At 31.3% G+C, this 9,579-nt stretch overlaps 2 long non-coding RNA genes across 2 annotated transcripts; both read left to right on the top strand.

Moving 5' to 3' along the window:
- The first annotated feature begins 1,031 nt into the window (after positions 1-1,031).
- On the top strand, positions 1,032-4,098 carry LOC145612545 (uncharacterized). The gene is made up of 3 exons (XR_014106637.1): positions 1,032-1,941; positions 3,296-3,414; positions 3,608-4,098. It is a non-coding gene; the product is annotated as an uncharacterized LOC145612545 (long non-coding RNA).
- Positions 4,099-7,751: 3,653 nt separating this feature from the next.
- On the top strand, positions 7,752-8,839 carry LOC145612537 (uncharacterized). Its single transcript, XR_014106635.1, has 2 exons — positions 7,752-7,953; positions 8,477-8,839. It is a non-coding gene; the product is annotated as an uncharacterized LOC145612537 (long non-coding RNA).
- The last annotated feature ends 740 nt before the right edge of the window (positions 8,840-9,579 follow it).

Here is a 9,579-nt window from a genome sequence, read left to right as displayed (position 1 = left end):
ATTGTTGTTTTATTATTTTCCATGAAGTTACTAATGCGTGTATTTTGTTATTAGAAAGAGGTACGAGGCATCAAAGTAAGTGCTTTAATGGTTTTTTATTGATATTATGATGTAGAAATCATGTTTATATTGTTATTATGATATTCCTAGTATCATGTCTACGGTAATTTTGATATTCAATATAATTGTTATGATGCTTCCTATGTTCTTCCTAATATTTATGATTGTTAGTATCATGTTAGGGTTAAAGATTTGATTTTTATTGCTTAGTGACATGCTAGGGTTTGTTATTAATCTTGTTAGTATCATGCCTAGGATCTTGCTATTATTATGCTTTAATATTAACATGGACATGATTATGATTATAATTGTTATAATTTATGATGATTATGAATATTATATTATTGTTATTTTGATGATGATTATTATTATTGTTATTTTTATGATGATTATAATTATGATGAATATAATTTTATTATCATGATGATGATTATTATTATGTTGCTTGATATTTATTGTTATTGCTTGGTCACGCCTTTTATGCGTGTTTAAAGGGAATTTGGTATTTGTAATCACGCTTAATAAGATAATTAATAATCTTGTTTAGGGTTAATTTGATTATAATTCAAGTGATCGCCAATAATAGTTTTGTTTGTACATTATATTCAACCAACATAGATAAACAGGTTTAGGGTTAAACCTATTGATTGCATGTTAATCAGAAAGCGCACATGAATACGATCTGAATAAAGTAGAGGCCTATTATTAGGGCACGTTCAATCTCTTTTAGGTTGGATTTGTATCTTCATCCCCGAACCCTTATTTGGTTTTAGACCTTATGGAGTTGACGATCTCTTGGATCTTTAAGGGGTGTAACCTTCACCTCGTGAACGGTTTACAAGTTCCTAAAACTTGTTGGCGACTCTTTTGCTCTATCTTCTTCCCTTTTGGACGCCACCGTACTTTAGTGTATGATCACAGTGGGGTTCAAGCTAGGGGTTTAACGCTTGAATTTATTCCCTACATTACTATAATTATTTTAAACTCTTGCATAATGTCTACGGGTTAATAAATTATTTGACGATGGAAATGTTATGATTTAAACTCAGTTTTTTGAGAATGGGTACTGTAAAGCATCAGCAGATGGATAATTTTTTTATACTGATCTTCTTCATTTCAATAAAGCAGATTGCTTTTAACTTTGTTTTTCCTCTTAATTGATTTGAATAATTTGAAACTCGAATGGTTGGACAGTTGGAGAGGACCTTTAATTTTGATGGGAGAAGAGGTGATTTTAAATAAGCAACTTGCTCCTTGTATATTATGGTGTTTTAATCTTATACTAACAACTTGCTCCTTGTGTATTATGGTGTTTATTCTATACTAAACAACTTGCTCCTTTCAAAGTTACCTCTCAGACATATTTCTGTGTATGATTTTAAAAAGCTTGTGTTGAGCATAGTGTTGAGAAATTTTTATAAATTCTATGTATGCCACATAATCCGAGCAGAGTTTTGAGCAAGTTTTACAATATACTTCTATGTATGCCACATAATCCGAGCAGAGTGTTGAGCAAGTTTTATAAATTCGCAGAAGAATTTATATGAAAGCTTCATTAGCTATCATTGAGTTGTAATATTCATGTAGATTCTGGTTTCTGCTTTATTGCATTGATCTTGAACATACATTATTTTTCTTGTTCACCAGGCCTTGTAGATTTCTGATTTTTGTGGCTTGTTTTCGTTGTAAATTTACAATGCTTTATTTATTATTATAACTGTCTTGATAGATAATGTCCAGCTTGCTTTGGGTAACTTGATGCAATAAACTATTAAATTCTGTCTTCAAATATGTTATTCGAGTAGCATTCATACTGTGATTTTACTTATTACTCTTGAACTTGCAGGTCCTAGGAGTCATCACAATTCTTGAGATTACCAGGTAGATATATATAGCTAACCTTCATTAGAAATATGATGTTTAAGCGACTACATATTTTGACCCCACAGTTTGCATATATATTAAACTGTCAGTATCCTGCAACTTCATGTTTAAGGTTGATGCATGATATCAAGCTAATTAATGCTCTGTGATTAATTTATGATTGGAAAAGTAAATAATCAAATGTCAACACATCACACTTGATTAGTGTCAAGCTCCTCACTAAATAGAAAGTATTTAATAGTAATCATACATAATTCTGGTCCCTTGTCCCTCACGAGTCATTCTACTTTGAGATGTTGGCAGAGTTACTTATTGAGCTCCAAGCTATATGTCTGCATCTATTTGGTATTCCCCTTTGAATTGATGAAGTTTGTGAACATTTTCATTTGACTATTATTGCTCTATGCAGGCTCTTTGTCTAGACCATAATAATCCAAACAACATGACTTGTGAAATTTGGCATCTATCCTCCCCCTTTTCTCCTTTTATGGAATCTTTGTACAATTCATGCATATTTTGGCTGTTGTGATATCTAGAGTAGACAACCGTAGAACGGTTCCTTTCCCTTATCTAGATGACCACTATAACTATACACGAACAATTACACTTGGTACTTTGTCATGAAACATGAAATTGTTTTAAGCTTGTGTCAGTTAATATTTAAGACCTGTTAGGTGGATGACTTCAAATTTGCCCTAGGCTACGGGATTTGAATGAGTAACATAAATATTCAGATTTCATAAAATTGCAGATAAATCGCCTTGTGGAGATTCCATGCCTTTTATTAAAGTGGGGTTTATAGAGTGTAAAAAGCTTATAGTTTGCTGCTTCTGCAGGCTTGCCTTAGCCTATACCGAGAGGATATACGAGTGTAAACTTGGTGTTATCATATGACTGTTGTACTCTCGAACTGCATTTTAGGTGATAGTAATTAATAAGCTGGTCATTAGTTAAAGTAATGCTCGATAATCCCGATTAATTTGATGCTTTTTTTAATAATTATGAGGTTCAGTATAAAGAATTTTATCTGAGGTAGTTATTATCAAAATAACTCCATGACTTTGTAACATTTTGCACCATTGTATTGATTTCTCTCTCAACACTAAAATTAAACTGAGGAATATAGCGGTTTAATACTGCATGATTTACGAATAGATTTTATTAATCTCTTATCAAAAACTTCATATTCCCATATCACTTCTCTTCGGATGGATAATTTTTGCTACTATAGAATGACAATTGAAAGTCAGTGCATATGTTTAATATTACCTCTAGACGGTAATGGTGTCCTTCCCAATTTCCTTTTATATCAAAATTTGATGATTTTGTCACTCTCCTTTTGCTTATGCAGGAATTATGTGGGTGAGGTATTTGGAATGCATAGTCGTGGTCTTCCTAAGAGCAGATTTCCCTGCTTCCAATCTCGAAGTTTAAATGTCGTTTCTTAAGAAAAAGGTGCCGAACTAAATGGTAATAATGCAGTATCTTGTATACTCAAGTTTCATTTTTGTTTTTTTTAGTTATTAATTTGCTGTAATTGTTCTCTGGGGCGCAATATGCTGTCAAGTTATTTTGATGAACTGTAATGCCATCTTCCACTGCTAATCTACTTTGTCTGAAAATTATTCAGCATTATCTGAAAATTTATCTAAATAATATGCAGTTCCTCCATCTGCAAGATGGACATTGTACCGGAAATGTAGAAACTCACTTGCAACAACTAAAAATGATGAAAAAATGAACAGACAAAGTGAGAGTGCTTTCAGCAGTAAGATGGAACCCTAAGCATGTGATTGGTGGCAGAATAATTTACAATTGGTCTAGATGGTAAATTTGTACTCTATTCATTTACTGGATTGATCAACTGGTCTTCTTATTGCTTTTAATAATTGATGAAGTTTGATACTTATGTTATTATATTGTCATTATAACAATAAGGGGCATCTAAGTTGTTGATTATTATTTAAGTGGAGGTAGAGGACTAGAGGCTTAGGTTTGTTTTTTTTTCCTTCCTTGGGTAACGTACAATGATTATATTGGCTTAAACATGAGTCGTTTTGGGTTGTTAGCATATGTTTGCCAATGTGACTAAAATAGATTACAACCTGCTCAAAATTGAGTGAAGCAATTCCTCTTAATTTGCTGATTCCTTAAATCAATTGCGAATAGCATGTACATTATTCATGAAAGTTATTTGGTTGATTTGATGAGGATTTATATTAAAAAAAATAAGGTGTTGCGTTAGAATTTAAGGAGGACCTCTCTACATATACATATGAAATGACAAATATCTTGAGGGAAGGGGTGGTTCATGGGTCAACTAGGAAAGGGTTTCTGACCTTTTCACTAGCCTCGTTTTGCTTTCTAGGAAAATAGAAAATTACCTTTGCAGATTTTTATGTTTATTTTTTGTTTCAAGAAATATATCTTTCTGTCTAAAATAGTTTAACTTCAATGGTTTAATATTAATATGACATGAGCATGTGTATTATAAATTATTTTCATGAAATTACTAGATTCTTTATGAGGACGAGTTTTTTCTTGTGATGCACTATGTTGGTATTTGATTTTTTTTTTTTTTTTTTTTTTTTTTTTTTTTTTTTTTTTTTTTGTGATTATGATTTAATTGATATGACTTGAGATAGGATGATTGCACATAAATATTGCATACATTTTCTTTGTTACTGTTTTCTTTATTACTATGGAATGTTATGAAAATTGATTGTTTTGGGATAGTTGGATATCAAAAATTACATTATACTGATTCATGTGAATTGGAAGGCTATTAGCTTAGTTGGTAGAGCAATGTGCTATCCTGCACTGTATGTGGGTTCGACTCCCACATAGCCTGATATATTTATGTTGATTGATGAATTTTGGTCATGGCTAATATTTCTTTTTTTCAAAAAAAAAGTGCTACATTTTGACTAGCACGTTTGTAGATACACTACTTTGATTGTAATTTTTATAATTATATATTAGTAAAAAATTTAAAATGTTCATATTATGAGAATATACAATATAATTTCAACAATATTTTACTTGATAGCATAAGCTTTCAAGTTTCAAAAAATTAGTAAAAATATGTAGTCAAATAAGGTTTATTAATAGTGCAAAACTGGAAGTGTTGCAATTATTTTGAAACAAGGTAATATAATCATGATTTTACACTAAGAACTTGTGATGCTATTGAAGATATTTACTTCACTTTGCTATTATCAAGCAAAATGAAGTTAAGAGTTCCATCAATGATCATGAACATAATCCTATTAAAAGTTACTTTATAATCACGTAAAAGGAAAGACCTATAGGTAGGAGGGAGAGTACGTGTGTGTAATTAAAGGAGAGGGGATCCAATAATTGCTTAACGAATACAACAATCTGTTCATTAAATCAGAATTATCATGTATTAAATTGTCTTTTTTTTTCCTATAGCTAGAAAGAGAGAGATAGAGACAGGGACTTATGGAGCAAGGAGAAGGAGAAGGAGAAGGAGAAGGAGAAGGAAATTGAGTCCGAGAAAAAGGAGAGTTTGGGGAAATAAATGGAGGGGGATACTTTTTAGACTGTAATAAAAAATACTTTAAGAGTGTGGGGAATATGAATGTATATCAATTAAACAAAATCTTAAGAAGGAGAGATGAGATGAGGGAGTAGAAGGAAGGAAGAAGGAACAAGAAATGAGGATAAGGAGAGGATTAGAGGAGTAAGGAGAAATGAAATAAGTAAAAGGAAGGAATATGAAAGAGAGGATACACGGCAATTTTTAATCATTCTTCCTTTAACCATGTTTGTCCCTAAAGCCGAGCTACCTATACGAGTTACAGTATATATTACTAACCTGTTTTCACGTCCTTACTTAACATACTTTCTACACCGGACTATATTATGGTTGATTTATCTTTTGGAATAAATGTGTTGTGTATACATAAATAATAACTATGCTAGAGAAGACCGTGTCATCGCCAAAGTTGCTTACGAGTATAATAGTCTTTTTCATGTTTTTTTTCTCATAATTTCATCATTTAATCTATTTAATTCATTCATTCGCCGATTTAATATGTTTATACCGTCTTCTATTTTAAGCAATTTGTTATTGAAAGTGAACCTTTTTGTTATATAACCGAAAACAATTTAAAGTTGTTTTTGCCTTTTGTTGGACTAAGAAAGATTGATGGAAAGAGTACATTATATCATGAGATTGAGATAGATATGTTTTCTCATACTTGTGAAACTATATGGAAGTAGAAATCTGCAAACAAAAAAAAAAAAAAAAGAACATTGTCTTGCATTCCATGTACTTTTAGAATAGCATATTTAACTAACTAGCTAGGTCAAATATCAGTTTAGTCTATTTGTAAGTCCCTTAAGGCTTTTTTTGGTTCAATATTAGTAAAGGAAATATAGGGAAAGAAAGGGAATGGAAAATTAAGGAAGAGAAGGGAAAGGAAATGAATGAAAGAAACTATATCATCCAATGTTTAGTTTGATATTAGTAGAATAAGGAAATTGAGAGGAATCTATTGTTGGGTATGACATTAATAAAGGGAGGAAAGGGAAGGAAAAACTAATTTTAAGTTTAATGGATTTAAATTCTTTCTTTCCTCCCAAATTCCTTTAATTTTGGGAAGAAATGAAAGGGAAGATTATAAATAGAGTTTTCCTTTATTTTCCCTCATTTCCTATCAAATCCAATTTGATTTTTAAAACCAAACATCAGAATCTATATTTTTCCTTTCTTTACTTTTCCTCCCAATACCTCCCAACCAAAAAGGGCCTAAAGTTCTTTCGTAAAATTATCCAAGAACAACCTATTTATGATTTTATGTTAGTTAAAAATTAATCTTGAAGTCTAAATAACAAAACCTCTATCATAATCCCCTTGTATAACAAATCATACGATGCATCAAATTAAGGAATAAAAATACACGTGCTCTTGAATTACCCAAAGAAATAAAGGCCCATGAAAAGAAATCCTAACAACAATCTATCACATAGAATTCGTGAGTATCAGAGGAGTATGTAAAAAAAAAAACTAAACCTAACTTTCCAAAACTCATTACGGCTACGTGGCAACCACAATAAATTACATCACCAATTTTAACAACATGGATCATATAATTAACATAATTTTGCTCCAAATAAAAAAAAACAACATATCAAGAATCAAATAATTGAAATCAATAAACCGTCTCAAATTGTTACCGAATAAGCAAATAAAACGATAAGTACTTATCTCAATGTTGTGTAGACCAAACTTGCCGCGTCATGGTGAATCACTGACCTAAAAGACGATTCCTAGCCAGAGGTAGAGTTTGGTGCTGATAACGTGTTATGAAATAAAGGGAATATGAGAGGAATTGAGGAGAGAATAGATCAATCTATCATTCCATTGAGTAAGGGATATATATATATATATATATATATATATATATATATACACACACACACACACAATAGCTAGGGTTTTCTTAGGGAACATTAAACCCTAAACCTAGAATATTCTATATGGTACATGAATATAATGGGGATCCACATAATATTTCATAACATATTTTATTTTTTATTTTTATTTATTTTCATAAAAAATAATTTTATAAAAAAAATTAAAAAAAAAATCCAAGATTATCTCTGACATATCTATATCTATAATCTATAACCCTTATAAAATTGCAAAACGAAATACTGTTCTTGTGAATAGTTCTTTTTGGTACTATTACAGCCTTACCCCTAACATTAATAAATTGTCAATTCTGCCCCTTATTCGTATTTGTTGATGCCTGCTGCTCTCCCACCGACTTACTTGGCCTTTGCTCTCTCACCGACTTCCTCACCTTATTCCCCTTTGTCTTTTCATCTCAGAAGGAAAAAGGGTTAGAGTATTTAGGGGAAACGAGGAGAGAGAACCTAGAGAGAGAAACTTCAGCAAATCAACACCAACGACATCCCTTTCGACGATGGTGCTTCGATTCTTGTGGAAGATGATTTTCCGATCGTCACATTCGTCAGGTTCGATCTCGTTTCTCTTTCTCGATTTAATTTCAAATTTTTAGGCTTTACTTGTTCAATTGTCATGGATTTTTTGCATATATGTTCATGTTGTTTTTGATATGTTTTCGAGTTTTTTGGGTTGAATCTTTGTGGGTGTATTTGTGCGAAATCGCTTCGTTTAAATGGGGTTTATTTGATCGATTTGTTTTCAATTTTTTGGGTTTATTTGTTCGATTGTTTTTTGATTTTTTAAGGGTTTATTTGTTCTATTTATTTTTCGTTTATTTGGTTGAATTTTAATGTTTTCTTTGACTGTGTGGTGGTTTTATTTGGGTTAAATTTGAGTGATTTATCTTTTTTTGGGTTGATTTTTTATATTGTCAATAACATTATTGTCTGATTTGTAAAAGAATTGTTGATCTTCAGGTACAATTCTATCTCCCTTTTCTCTTTCTTGTTCTAATTAGTTCAATTTTCATCTATGCTTTTTCATTTAATTTTTTTTTCATCATCCAGTTTCTCTGTTTTCTTTCTAAAATAGGCGGAAGGAGTAAGACGGAGCAAGATTTGGTGGATTCGAGTTTGAGGTGAAGAAACTCAGATATTATTGCATGGTCGATATGTTATTCATTTGTTTATTTAATTTCTAAAATGTAATGATTTATTTATGATCTTTGCTGTGATTTGTATGTTGTTGTTGATGTTTGTTTGTGTTTTGTGGAATTGATGGAATTTTAATTTGATTGATTGAGAAACAAGCTCAGTTGATGTTAGGATATTTTTTTGTCAAATATGAGGTGCTTTCAGTAAATTGGTAAATAAATTGGTGAGAGTTTTGAGTGGTAATTTTACACATTTATGAAGTGTTTTGTTGTTCAAGAATCAATAATAATCAATTTGTGGATTTTTTTTTTGCATTGTTCAATTTCAGATTTCTATTATTTGGTTTCTCTTGTAGGTTTTGTCTTGGTTCATCCTTTGTGATGGGAAGCTATTTGCTTAAATCAATTGCCGAAGAATAATATGGGCTTATTCGACTGATTTTTCTGCTTGATTTCTTGAATAATCTTGCCTGGTTTGTTGTTTCAGGGTTGCTATAGTAAATACAGAGGTTTGTTTATGTGGATTATACATGACAAAATATATGTTTAAGAGAATTCTTAATGGTTAAAGCCTTAGCAACCAGTAATAGTTAAGAATTGGGTGGTAAGTGATCCCATCCATCTCTAATTTTTGTTCTAATATTCAACTACTTGATGTAATTAATTGGTGTAGTAGCTTATTTTGTCAAAGCACTTGCTTAAAGGGGAGCAAGGTTGGCTTGCAAAACAAGGTTAAAAAAAATCTTTTGACAAAGAATATTGATATGTGTAGACATCTACTTTTGGCCTCCTGTCCCGACAGGAAGTGCAATGACGATAAATAAAGCCATCTTCGTGTTGGATCAAAGTGAAGAATACTTATGGATAACTGGTTAAGCCATAAAACACAAAAGACTAGCCCGAATAAAAGAACAAGGCCAATACAAGGTCCAAATAACTAAACTCGATCATATTAGGGCTTAAGCCCGTGCTTAAGACCCAATAATGACAGATTCAGGAGCGTCTAGGTTAAAATTTAAGCTGCAGCGAAAAATGTCGGGCG

This window comes from Chenopodium album, chromosome 3 (assembly GCF_948465745.1).
Source record: "Chenopodium album chromosome 3, dcCheAlbu1.1, whole genome shotgun sequence".
Lineage (NCBI taxonomy): Eukaryota > Viridiplantae > Streptophyta > Magnoliopsida > Caryophyllales > Amaranthaceae > Chenopodium > Chenopodium album.
This window is presented reverse-complemented; position numbering and strand designations above follow the sequence as displayed.